Source organism: Saccopteryx leptura, chromosome X, assembly GCF_036850995.1.
Source record: "Saccopteryx leptura isolate mSacLep1 chromosome X, mSacLep1_pri_phased_curated, whole genome shotgun sequence".
Lineage (NCBI taxonomy): Eukaryota > Metazoa > Chordata > Mammalia > Chiroptera > Emballonuridae > Saccopteryx > Saccopteryx leptura.
In genome coordinates this window covers 32732860-32752976 of record NC_089516.1, presented here as the reverse complement: position 1 = coordinate 32752976, position 20117 = coordinate 32732860, and positions in this window count along the sequence as shown.

The following is a 20117-nucleotide window of genomic DNA, read 5'->3' as shown; positions in this document are numbered from 1 at the left end:
TGAGTTTTTCTCGAAACCTCGGGGTGTCTCCTTAAATACGCGGTGTTTACAGAATGCCTGTGGTCCATCCTGCTGTCCAGATTCCCACGGGCAGGGAGCCACATGTGACCTCACTTGGGGGTGGAGTCACGGTTTTCCTCTTTATCAACATTTGGCAAAATGAATTCCAATCTCTCCAGCTGTGTCTGTGAAAGGGACTAACAGAGTTCCCTGGGGGAGCTGGGAGCATGAGAAAGGCCCATCTCTACCTTCCAGTTACCCTTAGCCTACCTGGCCAGAGCCAGAATTTCTCCAGGAGCCAGGCCTGTGCTTCTCCATGCTGTGGCTCACGTGGCTTTGACACGTATGGCTTACAAAGCCCTGGGAGGGAAGGCTTCTCCAGGGACCAGTGGCCAGGAAAATGCAAGCCCTGTTCAACTGTCGCCCAGCAACGCCACACACAAACATTTGCTGACAGGAAGAGGCGAGCGGCATTAAAGCCGCCTGACAGGGAGGTGATGGGGCAGCAGGGAGAGGCGGAGGTAGACGGTGTGTAACTGCCAAGCCGGAAGGCTGGCCTGTGGCCAGTGCAGTGAGTTTACCCACCTGTGTCATTGCCCTTCCACATCCAAGGAGGATGCTGCCCGTGGCCACGTTTCTAGGCTGAGTGCCCTGGCATGGTCTGGCCTGGGTTGACCCTGGGAGGACACATGTGGGGACAGCTTTTGGAGTGAGTTCCCACCTCTTAATCACAGCCTGAGTGGCTGCACCCAGGCCCAACTGTGGAAAGAAAGGTCAACTTTGGTTCGGGGGCAGCCCCTCTGGCAGGTGGGCGCCCCTGCTTTCATCTGACTAGCTGGCAGGGTGCTGGGTTCCTGCGCCTGCTCCTCCTACCCTTTCCCTCCTGCTGCAAGCTTGCTGTTCTAGAAACAGCCCGCAGAGGCTCTTTTGGGTGACTACAGCCTCTTTTTCCTGATACTCTCCCACCAGTAGACCTGGAGCTCAGCTCAAGCAGGAGCTGGCACCGAGTACACTCAGGCTTCTAGGTGGGTTTGGCAATGCTATGAGCATCTTCCCCCAGAAGGCTGAAGATTCTTTCCCATCTTCCTGTTCTTCCTTCTCTGACCCGCCTTCATTCACTCAGTGAAGCACCCGCTCAGCCCTGACTTAGACACAAAGCCCCTTCAAACATATCCATTGTGGTTGCACAGTGAGTACCCAGGAAAAAAAACAGATGAGAGGAAGATCAGAAGCAAAACTGTCCCCCAAAAGGCAGCCAACCCCTTGGCTTACAGAAGGTCAACCTGACAGCTGGCTGTGAAATTGGATAGCAATCCCGTAGCTTCCAAGAAATAATTTTTCCCAGGAAAGCATTTTCAATTTTTAGGTAAACTGCTGTTTAAGAAGAAGAGAGGACAGAACTCGCACAGTGGCAACTGTCTGTGGCTTCCCCCAGCGGACCTGTTGTTAACCGTTGCTCCCAGAGCTAAAGGCTGCGGCTCTGTCCCCAATGAACAGCCACATTCCAGCAAGCTTCCCGTTTATCAGGGCATTAGCACTGACACCTGGGGAGGATTGCGCTCCCATCCACCCACACTGAGACCCATGGCTCCTCCGGCCCTGGCCTGGACAAAGGGTGGGTGCAGGAGGAGTCCCGGAGGCTCCTTCCGAGGCCAGCTCTTTCCCATTCCATTCTTACTAGCACTGTGTCATTCTATAGCTAGCAGGGTATGTGCACACATGCGCATGTGCGAGAGCCTTATGTTTCAGGAGATGGCATGTGGGGAGGATTCTCTAAGGACAGAAACAATTCCTCTCCCATTGTCAAGTTCGTGTGTGTGTTGGGGGCAGTGCCACAGCCACTCCCCTCCTCCTATTTCTCCCCTTCCTTACGTCTCCCTTTTCCTCCCTCTTCAGTCATTATCATGAAAGCATAGATGAAACACCCTTCTCCCTCCTTCTCTAGGACGGTATGAATTCTGTTGATCCCATACGTACATGGGGGACATAAGTCATGGTCCCCAAGCCCTTGTTAGAGCAGGAAGCTGACCAGCTGCCTCATTCCTAAGACCTGGGATCCCTGGGTTTGGGAAACTTCACTCTGCCACCAGCCCTCCTGAGGCTGTCCCTGCCCTCCAGCCCTGCCGGACACCCTTCTCTTTTCCCTCTGCCTTTCGTTCCTTCTGCTGAGCTTTCACTGATTTCTTTGTGGCTATGTTCCTTCATTGGTCCCCTAAATGTGGACATCTCCTAAGGGGCAGTTGTCAGCCTGGAACTTCCCTAAGGAGCCAAGCCAAGCCATTCCGATGGGCTCAGTGCTGACTTCGGGACCCTGAAATTCACTGCTGTGGCCCTCAGCTTGTGGTCACTTTCACCTGGATGCCTTTGTGGAACTTTTGATTCAAATGAATCTAAAAACACGTCCCCCTCCCCTTTTCTCTAACAGAGTTCCCCATTTCTGTCAGAGACATCCGTCACTCAACCCACACTGGAGAATCATGTTTGAATCCAGTGCCGCCTCCTTTAAAGCTGGCCTCCAAATCAGAGCTGGTTGTCACTCTATTCCTATACCATCTCCTTCTCCTTGTCCCTCCTGCCATGCCACCCTGGGGCCTTCCTGATGAACTGGAAAAAGACAGGGATGAACTTCTTTTCCTCGGGCTGGAAAGAGGAGCACTCCCAGCCCCACCAGGCTCTTGACCTTTGATCCCTCCTCCACAGATGCTAGATTAATTTTCCCCCGTTGAGGGCCTGCCCTACCTCTGGGCCTTTGCTGGCCAGTTTTCCCCTGTCTAGAATTGAGTTGAGTGAGTTAAGAAATTAAATGGTATAGGCGCCAGCCCTTTGCAACTTGTGGCTTTGAACAAATGCTAATTACTATTTAAACAAGAGTGGAAAGAGGTGGGGTGAGTTTGAGTCTCACCTTCTTAGCAGAAAACCTCTGAAGGAGAAATCTGTTATTTTGCCTGAACAATCAGTATCTATTCCCTATCTTCTCCCCAGGCCATGTGGTTCAGGTCAACCAGCCGTCCTTCCATGGCCCTGGTGTGGAACATGGCTCAAGGTGGCTGATTCTAGCCGGGCAGTGACAGCTCTGGTGATTTTTCAGGAATTATTGGCAAAGGGCATCTTTTCTACTACATTTGCTCTACTAATAGAGTATAAGTCTGAAACTGCTGGTGGCCATCTTGTCACCACTTGGGACAAATGCCTAGAATTAGCTATACCTGAAGCCAGGCACCTTTTTTTTTTTTTTTTTTTTCCGACCGGGATCCACCCGGCACGCCCACCAGGGGCGACGCTCTGCCCACCAGGGGGCGATGCTCTGCCCCTCCAGGGCGTCGCTCTGTCGCGACCAGAGCCACTCTAGTGCCTGGGGCAGAGGCCAAGGAGCCATCCCCAGCGCCTGGGGCCATCTTTGCTCCAGTGGAGCCTTGGCTGCGGGAGGGGAAGAGAGAGACAGAGAGGAAGGAGAGGGGAAGGGATGGAGAAGCAGATGGGTGCTTCTCCTGTGTGCCTTGGCCAGGAATTGAACCCGGGACCTCTACACGCCAGGCCAACGCTCTACCACTGAGCCAACCGGCCAGGGCCCAGGCACCTTTTTATGCATTGGTTTTCCAGTTTGTGTGGCGTTTTTCTGCCTTATAACCAAAAATGCTTCCTGCCTTGGCCCCGAGACCTCTCTCTGTTTACAGCTCTAGGTGCTAGCTTCCACTACTCTTTACTGGGCTCTGACCACATTAGCTTCATGGTATTATTTCAATTTTCATCTGGAGATTTATATCCTCAACTAGACTGAGCCCCTCTTGAGTGGGATCTTTGTCTATTGGGTGCCAATGACCTCTCGATGATCATTACTGATGAAATGGCAGTGGCCCAGCCTCCTCCCAGTTCTCAGGATAGTTAATACGTGCTAGGCATTGAATGCTTTACCTATGCTATCTCAGCCCTTACTGCAACCTGAAGTGGGAATTATGACTGTCCTCTTTTTGTCAATGGGAAAACTGAGGCATGGAATAGTTATACAACTCGACCAGGGTATCACAGCTAATTAGTTGCAGAGGCAAGATTTGACTCCAGGCTGGCTTACTCCAGAGCATTTGCTCCTGACCCTCTGATCTGCTGCCTCTTAAATATGTTGCTGATATATCACTTGCTTTTCAGGTACTCTAGGGTGCTTTGAGTTCTACTTATGTCCTTGAAACCTCAACTTGGGATCTGAATTCCTCCTCCCGCCAGACTGGTATAGGTGCATTATGACGACCCTTGATTTATGTTGGACTCCTCACCTGACCATGCTTTGGAACAGCTAGAGAGCCTGAGATATTTATTTCTACTCACAGCCATCCTCTGAGGGAGCCTGTCCTGTCCCTGAGTCCTGTATGCATTATGCAGGGGCCCCTTTGCCATTATGGGCGGGGTGTGAGTAGCTCTTATCTCACATCTAACTGCTTTATCTTAGCTGTCTCTTTGCATCTGTATTTCCAGGGCTGGAGCCCTCTGGAGAGCCTTTACCTGGTTGCCTGTATGGCCAAACAGTTTGCATTTCCAGGCAAGAGAAGCTGGCGTTAGAGCTACCCTTGGGATACAGCCAAATGTCCCTGTCCCTACACTTTGCTGGCTGCCTAATTTTGCAGAACTACGAAGCTCTAGCATATGTGCTGAAAACAATCCCCCAGTGTCAAATATTTAGACTCAAATGATGAAAACTTTCCTTTCCCCACCTTCAATAATATAACATCTATGCCGTTATGCATTTAAAAAATTCACATATCATTTCATCACAACAGCCTTGTTTGTTGTTATTATGTCCATTACATAGATGAGAAAATTGAGACTCAGGGAGGTTACAAGAGATGGTAAGATAGAGATTTAAAGCCACATCTGCAAGTTTAGAAGAATAGTCCTTGTCTTCTTGGTATCACAAGGATTTGGCCCCTCGGCGAAACTTGTTGATTTAACAATTGTACATTGGGTATTTTCTGTCTGCCTGGCATTGAGCTGGGAGTGGGAAATACAGAGGTGATCACAGGGCTTAGAATAGCCACGTTCAATGTGGTAACAGCCATGATGGTGATAAGAATAGAGTACTGTGAGAACACAAAGGAAGAAATTGTAAATTCTCCAAGTTGGGGAAGGTGCCAGTGTTAGTGACGGTTCTAGAGAAGTGACAGTCACCTGTTTGTCTTCTATGATGCACAGACAGGCCAATTAGTGGAGACATAGACATGGGCCTCCTCAGGACATGGACAAGGGTTTCAAATCTTCCCCAGGCTGGGTCTCACGGTTGTTTATCTGTGAGTGAGGCACTGCACACACACACACACACACACACACACACACACACACACACACACACATATTTTTTGTATTTTTCTGAAGCTGGAAATGGGGAGAGACAGTCAGACAGACTCCCGCATGCACCCGACCGGGATGCACCCGGCACGCCCACCAGGGGCGACGCTCTGCCCACCAGGGGGCGATGCTCTGCCCATCCTGGGCGTCGTTATGTTGCGACCAGAGCCACTCTAGCGCCTGAGGCAGAGGCCACAGAGCCATCCCCAGCGCCCAGGCCATCTTTGCTCCAATGGAGCCTTGGCTGCGGGAGGGGAAGAGAGAGACAGAAAGGAAAGAGAGGGGGAGGGGTGGAGAAGCAGATGGGCGCTTCTCCTGTGTGCCCTGGCTGGGTATCGAACCCAGGACCTCTACACGCCAGGCCGATGCTCTACCACTGAGCCAACCGGCCAGGGCCTGCACATATATTTTTAAAATCCTCATTACAAATGCAAGATCACTAATGTACCCATTTTATAAATGAGAAAACCAAAGCCCAGAGAGATCCAAAGGCTCAGCCCTCTTACCATCTTCACTTTGGAGGTCCCTGTGAGATATACCAAGGCCACTGTTATGACTACATTGTCATTCAACTTTTTTTGGGCCCAAGCTTCTTCCCTTATTTCAACTCAAGTGTTGACCTTGAGACTACATCTCAGTAAATCTCCCTCAGGCAAATTTCCAACTCAAAGTCTGCATCTTGGAGAACCTGATCTAAGACACCATGCTGCATATTGTTATCAGTTTAACTTTGGTCATCTGTGAATAACAAAATGGCCAAAATAACAATGACTTAAATATGCCAGAAGTTGATTTCTCACATAAATGCCCAGAGGTTGAAATTCCCAGGCTGGTAAGATGGTTGACATAAGGGCTGCAAGATGCAAATGGGCAAATGATTCAGATTTCTTTGATGTTGTTACTGTGCCCAGCAGAGCTTCTGGTTCCAAAGTTACGTCATGGTTCAAGATGGCTGCTCAAACTTTCAATCACATCCTTGTTCTAGTGGGCAAGAAGAGGAGAACGAAAAGAAGGGTGTATTCACTTTTCTTCTAGAACATATTCTGGAAGTTGCTCTTGCTTATATCCCATTGGTCAGACTTGGTCAAATGGCCACACGACTGCAAGCTGAGCCTGAGACTTGTAGTCTTTCCTGGGGGGAGGGGCACATGTTCAGCTAAAAATTGGGGATGTATGTCTACGGGAGAAGAGTTAGATGGACATTCGCAACAACGAGCAGGCTCCAGATGTGTGCCCCCACAAAGTTACCAAATGAAGGCTGTGCTGACCCCCAGGGAAAGCAGAGCTGTATGTGAACTGCCTGGAATTTGGGGCACTCTTGATGGTCTTTGGAGATCATCCCTCATCTCCACACCTCGGTTTGGATTCTGAGGACAGTCTGCTCCTGCTATAAGGACCTTTTGGCCTTGCTCGAGGTCTGCTTGAAGACAGGCCAGATCACCTCACATCTCCTCCCCAGAAGCTCTCAGTTGAAAAATGACGTTTCCTCTCATTTTCTTCCTCCCTTTCTCTTTGATCTTGTGGTTCTTCCACCGGGAGTCATTCAGTCTTTGCTGGGGCAAAGAGGCATCCCTTGTTTACCCACAAATAATTAACTGCTATAGTCGTTTAACATATACACAGACGGTATTACCATAATTACAGAAAATATATTGCACATTAGGCATATGGAGTGGGGGCAATTCACCATCCAGTGGACAAGATAGAACTGGAATTAGAGGTGAATGGATACATCAACTAGCCTTGGGTTTATCCCTGGATGTGACCCTTTGTGCATTTTCAAACTCCCCCCCCCCATAGATCATGAAGCTGTGATGAGTAGCACCCTCCAAGTATACATAGATTGCCAAGTCTCCCCTTGGAGTCCATTTTTGCTGAGGCAATAGAAATGGTGGGTTTAGGGAGTGCTGTCTGTTTAATTGACCAAAGGAGAGGAAGCAATGGAATAAATAGGGTAGGGAAGATAGCCTAGTCCTGAAGGGGCTGGGAAGAGAAAGAAGAGGGAGGAAAATAAGAAAGACAAGAAATAACTGGGAAGAGTAAGAGAAATAACAAAGGCAGAGGAATTGGCTCAGAAATCCTTCCTTAGGGTGTTTCTCAGGAAGGGAGAATAATAGTGAAGGTCTACAACTCAGAGAGCAAGGCTTGCCAATCCTCAGTATTTACACATATCACCTGGGAAGAAAGGGGTGCTGTGAGCCCCCGAGCTCTGATTCAGTGGGTCTGGGTAAGGCCTGAGGGTCTGTATTTCTACCATGCTTCTGGATGCTCCTAGCAGTCTGAGGATTACACTTTGAATAGTAAGGTTTTAAAGTAATTTTGAAATTCACTCTCTCCTTTAATCCTCACAATGACTCTGTTTTACAGAGAAGGAAATTGAGGCTCACAGATGCCAAGCACCTTGTGTGAGGTCCCATGGCTAGCCAGCCCATGGCTTTTGTTTAGTATTTAAAGCATGTCTCAGAGTTAACTGAAGAACATTTCTGAATGTGGGCCCGGGGAAAATGTGTCAAGCTCAGAGGGTCAGGGAACACCTGGGATGTGTCCTGGATGTAAGCCCAGAGGCCTTGTTTTTCAAGTACCAAGAAATCGAGACACACAGAGGAAAGAAAATGGCAGGGGTGGGGATGGGGGTAAAACTGGATAGGACTAAAAAGAGAAGTTGACTATATCACCTGTTAGCCTGGGCCATGCTGGATGTTGTTACTAAGCTGTGTTCCTGGAATTTCTCAACCTGGGTATCGCTCGTTGTCTGGTGGAAAATGCTCACATTTTACAAGATCAGATCTCTGTGTTCTGCCTGCAAATGTCTTGATTTGGATTCACAGAGAAGGAGGGGCTGCCGAGTGAGTGCAAACCACAGAGCTGTCCTTTGAAGGGCATTCTCTGGGTGGATAAGTGGGTGGTGGGGGAGTGTGCCGAGAGAGTTAAACATTAAATGAAGTAATATATGCAAAGCTCTCTCGGTTCCTGAGATTAGCACTGGGGAGCAGAGAGCAGAAAAAGGCCACATGGAGGAGAGGAGAGGCAGCCAAGATGGTAGAGTGCTGAAGGAGAAGCCAGTTAGTGCAAAGTTTGTACAGAGAGAAGGAGATGGGAAACAGAGGTGAATAAGGCAGGTAAGGTTAGAAACTTTTGATTCTAGGAAACTCAGATAACTCAGTGGCTTTGGGAGCCCTGAAAGGAAAGGGAAGTATTTTCCCACTGGGTGTATTTCTTGCCCGCTGGGTGCAAGCTAGGATTAAAGCTAATGGCCCACCAGTTCTTGGCTCCATTGTTTCGTTACTGTCTGTCTGAATCTAATGCGAACCTGCATGGGCCAGGCGGCTGTGATGGTGGCTGTGGCTACTGCCTTTACAAGGAGCTAGGAGGCGTTTTAGAGAGAGAGAGAGACCACGTTCTTTTTTTTTTTTTTTTTTTTTTTGTATCTTTCTGAAGCTGGAAACGGGGTCCCGCATGCGCCCGACCAGGATCCACCCGGCACGCCCACCAGGGGCGATGCTCTGCCCACCAGGAGGCGATGCTCTGCCCCTCCGGGGCGTCGCTCTGCCGCGACCAGAGCCACTCTAGTGCCTGGGGCAGAGGCCAAGGAGCCATCCCCAGTGCCCGGGCCATCTTTGCTCCAATGGAGCCTTCGCTGCGGGAGGGGAAGAGAGAGGCAGAGAGGAAGGAGGGGGTGGGGGTGGAGAAGCAAATGGGTGCTTCTCCTATGTGCCCTGGCGGGGAATCGAACCCGGGTCCCCCGCACGCCAGGCCGACGCTCTACCGCTGAGCCAACCGGCCAGGGCCAAGAGACCACGTTCTTGTAGAGGAGAAACCTATGTGGTAGCAGGGCAAGGAGGCCATGTGGAAGAGGCAGCCAAAATGGCAGAATGCTGAAGGAGAAGCCAGTTTGTTCAGGAGAAGGAGATGGGGAACAGAAGTGTATAAGGCTGGTGGGGCTTTTTATTTTAGGAAAACCAGAAAGATTTCTCTGGTTGTGGAACCAGAGGAACATGTGAGTGGGTTTTGGCACCCCATGTGTTTGTTTTTTTACTGTTGGCTGGTATGAGTCTAGAATAAAGGAAAATGATCCATAAAAAAAAAAAAAAAAGCTTAGTAAGCTATGAGCTCATTGTGTAATAGTTATTGTGAATTATATTAAGAAGTCATATAGGCATCTTGAAATACAATATAAGAGCTTGGTGGCAAGGACCTCCCTGCCATGGGTCAGCAACACCTCTGATGACCATCAATGTGAGAAGCATTAAGGATGTTGTAAGTTCTTAAAGAAGTTAGAGTCTACCAAGGAGATACAAAGTTATGAAAAGACCCCTGAGAGATAAGCCAATTTAGATATCTGCAAGGAGTCCACATTGACTAGAGGTGGGATGGTCCACATGGGAAGGTGGTATGAAGGAAGAAGGAGAACATGGCAATGCTTCTGGGATAGTCTGAATCGTCTGAGAAGCAGATACCAGGAGAGGTTTAACTGTGCAAGGATTTTATTAGTGGAAATGAGAGAGATAGGGAGGGAGCTGGGTGTGGCTGCGAGAGCTGGGAGGCTGTGGTGCCCAGTGTGACCCAAGTGAGGGCGACAAGTCAGGGATGTGTTTAGGAGCATTCTAGACTGTCATGCAATCTCTAGAAGGTTCAGCAAGACCTGTAGGCTGTCTTCAAATCAAAATCAGCTGTCAGAGAAGCCCCGTTTTTCACTAGAACTGGCCTGTTATCACTCCACCTCACTCAGTCAGTGGCTGGGGCAGCCACTGAGAAGTGCAGTTTTGGACCAACTGCTGGCATGGATTTCAGAGCTTGGCAACTGGGGCTCTTATGCAGTTGTGTTCCCTGGAGTTGGAGGGCTGTGAGGCATAGCTTCCAGTGTATTCACTTTCCAATGAATTGCCTACCAGAAAGGAAAGACCTTGAACTCTAATTGGGACAGGGGCCTCAAGCCAATTGCAATGCTTCACATGTAGTTATCACTCCATAAATATTTGTTAAATGACTGCGAAACTGGAAAGTTAATCCATCCTGAAGTATTTGTTTTCCTTTTGCTAAATGTACCCCTAACATGAGACTGATTCCTTTATTTCCAAAAATCTCCCCTTTTGTGACATTAATCTATATTTGCAAAAGTATCTGGGGCCTGGTGCAGTCCACGGAGAAAGTCCTACAGGGTGAGAAAACCCAGGGCCTTTTTCTACTATTTGTGAACAACACGTCTCTGCTGGATTATTTCACTCTGGGAGAGCCTTAGTTCAGCAGAGCCACCTTGGGGTTAGCTCTGCCTCGAAACAAATCTGGGTAGAAGGTCCCTTGCTTCCAGAGGGGTAGTCCCTGTACATCTTTCATCTCTGCGCTTACTGTCATCCCTGCCCCTCAGCGCCACAGGCAGCGCTTTGTCCCCTTGGAGACTGTCCACAGCAGACAGCCTGCAGCAGACACAGCAGCCAGAGGAAGGAGGGGGCTTTGGAGCTGGGCAAGTACCAGGAGACTGGGCTTGCCATTGAGAGAGAAGTGGCAGCAACTCAGAGGATCCAGCCTCCAAAGCCCTCCGGGACTCGTGGGGTCTGGCCCCCGGGGACAGCCTTTGCCCTGCTTCCCCAGAGCCTGTGGAGCCAGCCTGGATGTGTTTTCCTCTGCCGATGCAGACAGATGCTATACATCCATCTTCTATACACGTGCTTCTGCCTGGAGAGGAAGATAAAGTGGCTTGTTTCTCCTGCACTAATACATTACTGTGGTGTGGCCTGTGGCCAACAAGCACTGATTATCGAGTACGGGTATGTGGGTGTGTATGCATGCATGTGTGTGTATGCACGTGAGTTAGGGAGAAGACTTGATGTTGAAGAAGGGCTATTGTAAGGAATAGTAAATTTCTCACTTGACAGTTATGTCACTGACAATAAATTGAACAACATATCTTAGTGTCAATAACCTAGAATCCTTAAAACAACTACAGGAATAATAATAATAGGTAGCATTTATATAGCACTTGCATTATGCACATCCTATTCTAAGCTCTTTACATACCTGAACTCACTTAACTCTGTCAATGCCTGATAAGGGAAGTCCTATCATTTCCATTTTACAGATGGCAAAACAGGGCACAGAGGGGAAATCTGTGCCTTATATCAAAATACATACATACATACAGATATATACATATAAAATTTCATGTCTCAGATTACCAGTTACTGAAAACCCTTCTTGTTGGTAGAAGACACAGTTCTTGGCATCAGAAAATATATTTGGAAATTTTGGATGGAATATGTGTGGATCATAGGCATCACTTTTGGGAATGATTCCTGCCTTTATGTCATTTGCTTGTTCAGTACTTCCCAGGAGTTAAGAAGCCAAACAATTCTCATCAGTTTCTTGGACTGTGAATAAACTGAGGTAGGCTCTGGGAGTCACGGAGGCTTAGACACCCCTCTCTCCAATACCCGAGCATTGTGTAATAAGAACAGATGCTCAATGCACTGTGCTCTGCAACCTTTCCCTCCTCGAGTACCTTCTGGTAATCAAAGAAAGGGTGGATTGTTTAGTTTTGTTTTGGGAATTACTATATGTCTTCTATTTTTACCCTATTTAGACTTGTTGACCTTTGAAAGCTGTTTTTCTGGACATAGAAGCTTACTGGGCTACAACAAAAACAGCCATTTGATGGTCTCCTATGATTTCTATGAGCTCAGTTGGGCAGTTCTGTTCGGGGCCTCCGCTGCTGTTGTAGTAAGAAGGGGGCTGGAGCTGGAATAATGGGGTGGGCCAGGCCTTTTCCTCTTAGCCTGTGGTCTCAGGGCCTTTCTATGTGGTCTTCTAGCATGGGTTGGTCTGGGCTTCCTTACATCTTGGTGGCCTTAGTATAGTGACTCATGATAACTCACGGTTCCAAGCCTGAATGTTCCAGTGACCCAGGCAGAAGCTGCATCATTTTTTATGACCCAGCCTCAAAGGTCAAATAGGTTTCAGGGCCATAGACCTCATTTCTCTGTGGAAGGAGCATCCAAATCACCAAGAAGAGCTAGCTTTGGAAAATCCAACCTGCCACAGATAGGGTATAGCAGGAGCTCCAAAACAGCATGAACAGTACCACAAAAGTCTCTTGATCCAGACTGTGTCCCTGATAGGTCTACCTCAGGCACCTCTTTGCTTGAGGGGACTCCTCAGTGGGGTGCTGAATGGATACTTGCCTGAAGCAGGAGCCCTCAGAGGTCAAGGCTGAAGGAAAGCAATGAGGAGGAAGGTGCCAAAGGGTGGGAGGATCTGAGTGATAGCCATTGAGGAGGGATGGCAAAGCCAGTGTGACTTAGGCACACCAGATCAGAGAGGTGAAATAGTGGGTAATGGCTCAAGAGGAGCCGAACTCCTACAGCCCTACGGATACCACAGATTCAGGTTTGGGGAAGGGGAGGGGCTAAGAGCGAGGGCCAGACCCAGAATGGAAGTTAGCTTTGGAGATGGCTGCCATCCTTGCAAGGGGCCCTGGAGACAGGGCTTTGAGGTGAGGCAGGCTCTGGAATTTTGCCATTTGCCTGATTTGGCTTGTTTTTACTCCTATCCCATTCCCTGCCACCAGCTCCTCAGGCAGATAGGAATAACCCTTCTCTGAGGGGTGGACAAGCTGTTGGGGGTATGAGGTATGGATTTAGGAGCTACTTCCCAAATCCCTGCCTGGGAGCATGCGGGCCACAGCCAGGCCCACATGAGAAATTGATTATGTGGTCAACTTGACCACTTAAGGCCTCAACAAGCAGAGAGCCGCATCCATAAAGTGCCGCCCCCCACGCTGGGTGCCTCAGCAGCCTCTGCTTGAAGGTAAATCCATCCATAAGCCTGCAGTCACTCTGGGCTTAATGTACATGATTTCTGGCATTTACAGCAGCGCAGCTCCGAATGCTGGAAGAAACTCCAGCAGAATTATTTGCCAGGGGAAGGCGCGAGAACTGGCAATTGCTCATGGCACATCTGAACAGCGTCGGCTCCTGGGAAAACAAGCTCCCTGACAACGCACGGCCCACTGGCCTCTCTCTGCAGCTAACTCTGCTGCTAAGGAGGATTTTTCTGATATAAAGATTGCGTGCTCTGTGGGCTTTTACTCCTTGTGCAGGTGCTGGAGTTGGGTGTCTTTGAGTCCCTGAGTCAGGGCTGGAAGCTGGGGTGGGGCAGTAGGCCAGGGTGGGCCCGGAGTGCTTCTCAGCTTGATGCCAGCACAGCAGAGGGCAGGGGTTCTATCCTCAGAGCCCTGATAATTTTCTTGGATGGTGGGACCCTCTACTTTGATTCCAGGTGAGCCACAATGGCACAGCCTGTCCTTTGGCTGGAAGGGTTCGGGAGGAGTTACCATCTTCAGCTTTGCAGGGGCCTGCTCCCACCTGAGCCCCTGAGAGAACTCCCTAGCATCTTTCTGTGGCCCCCTGGCTATCTTCTCAACAGTCCTCTCCCCTCCTCTCTTCCTCTTTTCTTCTGTTTGTCTGCATCTCTCTCCTTTTTCTGTTTCTCTGTCTCTCACTTTCACCTTATCTCTGGGTCTCCTTCCCTTTATCTCTCTCTTCCTGCTTTTCTCTCTATTCTTCCTTTTGTCTCTGTGTGTCTTTTTTTTTTTTAGATTTTATTTATTGATTTTTGGATAGAGGAGGGAAAGAGAGAGAGAAAGAGCAGGAGAGTGAGAAAGATGGGGGAGAAGCAGGAAGCATCTACAAGTAGTAGTTGCTTCCTGTATGTGCCTTGACCAGGCAAGCCCAAGGATTTGAACCGGCGACCTCAGCATTTCCAGGTCAACGCTTTATCCACTGAGCCACCACAGGTCAGCTGTCTTTGCTTTGATCTGTGTGTGTCCCCAAATTTCTTGGCCATCATGTGTCCGTCTCTATCTTTCTGTGTCTCTTATTTCTCACCTCTCCTTCCCTCTCCCTGAGTATGCCTGTTTGTATATCTCCCTTCCTCTTATTGTTTTTCTTTCCTTCTCTCTGCCCTTGCCTCTGTCTTCCCTGTGTGTCTCACCATTTCTCTTTGTCTCTGCCTCTCTGAGTTTCTTTGCTTGTATCCTTTTCTCTGTTTCTCCCTCTTAATTTCTCTCTCTCTCTCTCTCTCTCTCTCTCTCTCTCTCCTGGACCCTGTGGCAGTACACAGCCTGAGAGTGGGTCCCAGGCAGACTGTGGAGCCAGTGAGCCCAACACTATACACTATTTTCTTTTCCTCACCCAGCAGCTCCCTCAGCCCCACCTGCCTCCCTTCCTGCCCAGTCTTCCCAGCCTGCCAGTGAGCAAGGGCTGCAGTAAGATTGAGTTGCTTCACCGACCAGGTGCACTGTCTGTTTTTACCATGTTTTGCTCCAGGTCTGCTGGCGTAGGGCTTTAGCTTTCTGACTAGGTTGGTGATACGCACACACATGAACGCATCCCATAAGCAAGGTCTTGGCTACCATGGCCATTTCCCTTCCTTAGGGACTGTGTCTTTTCCTCCTGCTTCCTTTAACTATTTGACATGAGGGCACTGGTGTCTCCCACTTAATGCAAATATGGGCCCTTTGATCTGGGTTCGAGTGGTACAAAACTCTCATACTGGCTCCCCCTTCTGAAAAACTGTTTTGGGTGAGGTTACACAAAACCTCCCACAGACAAACCCTGGGATGAGAATTCTCGTGTAAGAAATTTATAAAGGAAGTGCTCTAGGGGACTGGTAAGAGGGTGAGGACAGGACTGGGGAGGTGGAAGACGGGCAGACAGGGAGGAGAATCTCAGGCAAGGTCCTCGGAGGTCAGCCTCAGCTTGGCTGTGCAAGGGAACTCTGGAGGGCAAGTGATGCCTCTGAATGATCTCACCCAAGTCAGGGACCAGGGGACAGTTGTTTGTTAACGGTTGTGTGTGGGGGGCCCAGTAGAGTCTCAGGCATTTTCAGTTCCCCATACTTGCAGGCAGAGGCCCATTTGCCTGAGGACAGTTCTAGGATGACAGGCTGCAGGTGCAGAACACTGAAAACACACTCCGGAGTGGGGACACAGCAGCAGTGAAGGCATCTCAGGTGCTTTGGGTGGAGCATGCAATGTCAGCTACACTAGCTGGGACAGTTTCATTGTCTCCTTTGTCACCTTCCCCCATCCTTCTCAAACTTTTCATTAAAGCTTTCGGTTTCACTTCCACTTTTCTCAAAAGACAAATTGAAAGCAAAGAAAAATAGGTGTGACATGTCAGACCTCAGTCTACTTGGTCTACCTATCTACAATAGTCCAAGCATCCTTCCCAAATTCCTATAAATGAACCTGATAGTGATGATGATGATGATACATTTATTGAACGCTTATATATGTGAGGAAAGACTCTACATACCTTATATTTATTAACTCGTCAAACCCCCACAACAACCCTATGAAGTAGTTAGTATTATTATCTTTATTCTATAGATGGAGAAAACTGAGCTATAGAGAAATTGCTTCCCCAGGAGACAATGTGAGTAAGTGGCAGAGCTGGGATTTGAACCTAGAAAGACTGGTTCCAGAGCTTCCATTCATAATCATCACGCTACACCCAATCTCCTCCAACATGTGGTCTGGAACACATGGAAGCGATCCGCCCCCGCCCGGGCATCAGAAACACTGACTTTCATCTCTCCCCAAACACTCCATTTTTAGAAATAAACTCTGAATGTCAACTTGCACTGATTCTTGTAGTGGGTTTGATGTTTTCAAAAGCCTATATTTCACAGCCTCTGGTCTTAAATTTGCTACCTTTTGGGACAAATGCCAAATTGCACAGCATAAAAAGAGAACCCTAAAAAAGAGAAACCATCTATGACTCCTCTGTAAGCCAAACCTCTGAGGAAAGCCTGCGCCTTGTAGCCAATCACAGTAATAAATGCTTCTGTCTCAACAGGTAAAAGGTAGAGATGTGGGACACAGTCAATTTGCGTGGCGGCAGCAACCAGGCAGTAGACAAAAACTCCTCAGGGCATTTGTAAGCCTGGGGTTGCCTAACTAGCCTCCTGGCGTCCACTCACAGTCCTTCTTTGCAAAGCAGCCAGGGCCAGGCAGATATGGTCATAGCACTTACGTGCTTTTAAGCCTCCAGTGGCTTCCCATTACCATCTGGTCTCTGTGGACATCTTCACACTCATCCTCCACCTCTTGTGCTCCCCTACATCCACTGGGCTCCCTTCCTGCCCCCAGGGCTTTTGCACGCACTGTTCTCAGTTCAGAACACTCTCCTCCAGCCTCCTTTGAGTCAGTTCAGTGGTTCTCAGAGTGGAGCCCTGGGAATAGCTGCATCAGCATTACTTGAGACCTTATTCAAAATACAAACTTGAGGGCCCCACCCAGACCTGCTGAGTCAGGCTCTCTGGGGGTGGGGGTGGGGCAGCACGCTGAGTTCTAACCAGCCCTCTGGGGGATTCTGATGCCTGCTGAAAACTGAGACATTCTGGCTCAGTCAACCCATTCTTGTCTACCCTGTTTAGCTCTTACACCACTTTTTAAGCTCTTAAAGATGACAGCATTACAACTCCTACCTAAATGTACATTGTGGTCCTTTCTGGCAGAGGGACTGTTCCATTTTGCAACTGCACAAACATTGTGGGATTAATTGGTTACCGCTTGTCTTCCTGACTAAACTGTAAGCTCCGTGAGAGCAGGACTCATGCTCATTTTTCTCAGAACGTGGGTCCCCAAAACTCTGTACAATGACCGGCACACAAATTGCATGACATTAACTGAATGAGCAAGTGGAGGTTGAATCCTTGCACTGACATTACTGACTCTCCCAAGTCCTAGTCTCTTCTGTGACATGGGAGTCCCAATGCTCACCTCTGGCCTCCTGGATGCTCTGTGAGGGGACAATGTCACCAGTGGCAGCACCAGCACCACTAACAGCTCTTACTATGGGCTGGGTGCTGTTCCGAGCACTTTGCAGGTGTTACATACAAGAGAGAGTACATTATCAATTCTGTGCAGGTGTGGAGATTTCCATTCCAACTACATCAAGAAAAGGAGGTGGAAGGTGACATTCAGGTATGGCTTGAAGCAGCCTGTGGGATATCACGTGACCTCTCTATATGGTGCCTTAAAAATGATAAGCTCCTGAAAGTAGGAGGCACTCCTCCCATTTTATATATTATCCTCGTCAGCTTGGGCTAATTAACAAAATACCACAGATTGGGTGGCTTAAACAACAGGCATTTATTCCTCAAGGTTCTGGAGGCTGGAAATCCAAGATGTAGGTGCTGGCAGATTCAGTGCCCGGTGAGGCCTCTCTTCCTGGCTTGCAGACAGCCACCTTCTCACTGTGTCCTCACACGGCTGAGAGTGAAAGAGAGAGTGAGCTCTGATCTCTTTTTTTTGTGTGTGCGTAGTTTTAAATTTTTTCTTATTTTTTTATTAATTAATTTTAATGCGGTGACATTGATAAATCAGGGTACATATGTTCAGAGAAAACATCTCCAGATTATTTTGACATTTGATTATGTTGCATACCCCTCACCCAAAGTCAAATTGTCTCTTCCATCACCTTCTATCTGGTTTTCTTTGTGCCCCTCCCCTCCCCCACCCCCCTCTCTCCTTCCTCGCCCCCTCCCCACCCCCCTACTCCCCCACCCTCCCTGTTACCATCACATTCTTGTCCATGTCTCTGAGTCTCATTTTTATGTCCCATCTATGTATGGATTCATATAGTTCTTAGTTTTTCTGATTTACTTATTTCACTCCATATAATGTTATCAAGGTCCATCCATGTTATTGTAAGTGATCTGATGTCACTTTTTATTATAATTATTAGGATGCTAATCTCATCACAAGGCTCTCACTCTCATGACTTCACTTAAATCTAATCACCCATCAAAGGCCTCACCTCCAAATACCATCCCATTGGGTGTTAGGGTATTAACATATGGATTTGGGGGAAACAAAAACATTCAGTCCATAATAGCATTCTTCAGGACCCCCTGGAACTACGTTGGGGACAACTTGATGGTCTGGATCAATAACCCCTTGGATGTAAGCTATCTGGGGTTACCTCCTCTTCTACTTCTACTTCTTACCTCTGAAGAGTAAGGGGCTCCAGAGTAAAAGCTGTGCAACCCCTTATAACCAGAAAGTTAGCCATGCCACAAAGAAGGTAGGGGCAATGTCCTAGGATATGCTGATTGCCTCTAGGATCAAAAACACTGGCATAAGGACCAGAGGAATGTGTGACACCTAGACAGAGGAGGGGTGTTGGAACTGGATCCACAGAAGTATCATCTCACAAATTTAGGATGAGAAACAGAAAAAAAAATGGCTTCAACCTGGAAATGCTGAGGTCGCCGGTTCGAAACCCTGGGCTTGCCTGGTCAAGGCACATATGGGAGTTGATGCTTCCAGTTCCTCCCCCCTTCTCTCTCTCTGTCTCTCTCTCCTCTCTCTCTCTCTCCTCTCTAAAAATGAATAAAAAAAAAATGGCTTCCGAAGAATCAGCTCAGAGAGTATTGCTCCACACTTGCCCAGTTTGCTCTTAGTGGCTTGTGCTGGCCCCTGGGGTTCTCAGGGCCACCATTGGCAGGTCCTATTTGCTAACAGCCTGGGATGGTCTTGAAGAATAAACACACTCCAAGGAGACTGAGATGAGCATGAGAGAGAAGCAGATGTTTCTTTGGGGGCATGGCTCTTCCAGCTCCCACACTTTCTGGATCACCGGGGTCTGGGGGCCACAGTCTGGAAGTAGGATAATAGGGTTTCCCTGGCAACCTTGGCCTTCAGCCACCTCTTTCTGTAATTGTGTAGTAGACCACCCTTTTACCATCTCCATGCCTACCAGCTCCTGGAGTCCTGCAACTGTTTTGCCTGACAGCGAGGAAAGCAAAGATGCCTGGGAGTTTATATTCCTCTGGAGTAGTTTCTGAGCAAGAATCAATGGGGAGTGAGAGGGTGGGGTAAACACTCTAGCTCCATGCTCTTGATGGAGAGGCCTCTGAGGTCTGATCTTCACTGTTGCCAAAGATACCTTACTGTGTGACATCACACCATTGTTCAGCTCCTTCTCTCCCCAGTCCCACTTCCTTACTCCCTGCTGGGTTTACTGAGAATATTTACTAAGAAGCCACTTTGGTATGGATCCTTGTCTCAGGGTCTGCTTCTGGGGATTTGCCTTCAAATAGTTTCACCAGCCTGAGTCATTTAAACACCAGTGATAACAATAATGGCCATTTTTAGAAAAATTGTCATGTTCTGAGTTCTTTACAGATAGACTAAGCTATGGAACCTTGAAAACACCTGGAGAGACAGTGGGAAAACTGAGGTCTAGAGAGAGTCTACAGTCTTATACTTTCACACTGGAAGGGATACTCCCCCACTCCCGCCCACTTCATGTCTTTACTTCTCCAAATTTCTGATTTGGCTCTTATGAGAGTGCTCATTTATTGAACGGACTCTCTAAGCACCTCTCAGAAGCCAAGCATTAGGTGCTGGGATGCAGTGGTGAAAGAATCTCTTCCTTCAGTTAGTAGGAAACACTGACAAGCAAATGAACAGTTAGGGGGGAAAAACAATCTGTGAAAACTCACTTTGCTATGGGATTTCACAGAAGTGGAGTCATACAATCTCAGGGCATTGAGGGGTTGGAGGGTGTGTCCAGAAAGGAAGTCCTCCTGTCTGTTTTTCAAATACTTGGAGAAAAATTATAGTCTTTTCCCTAAAGTGTCTTTTCTCTAGCAGAAGTGTTGCTCCCCATCCTCTTCAACCTTTCCTTATTAGACTCGGTTCTCAGGCTCCTCAATATGCCGATTGCTTCTCTGAATACAAGTTTGTATTCGTCCTTTATATGAAACTGAGACTCATG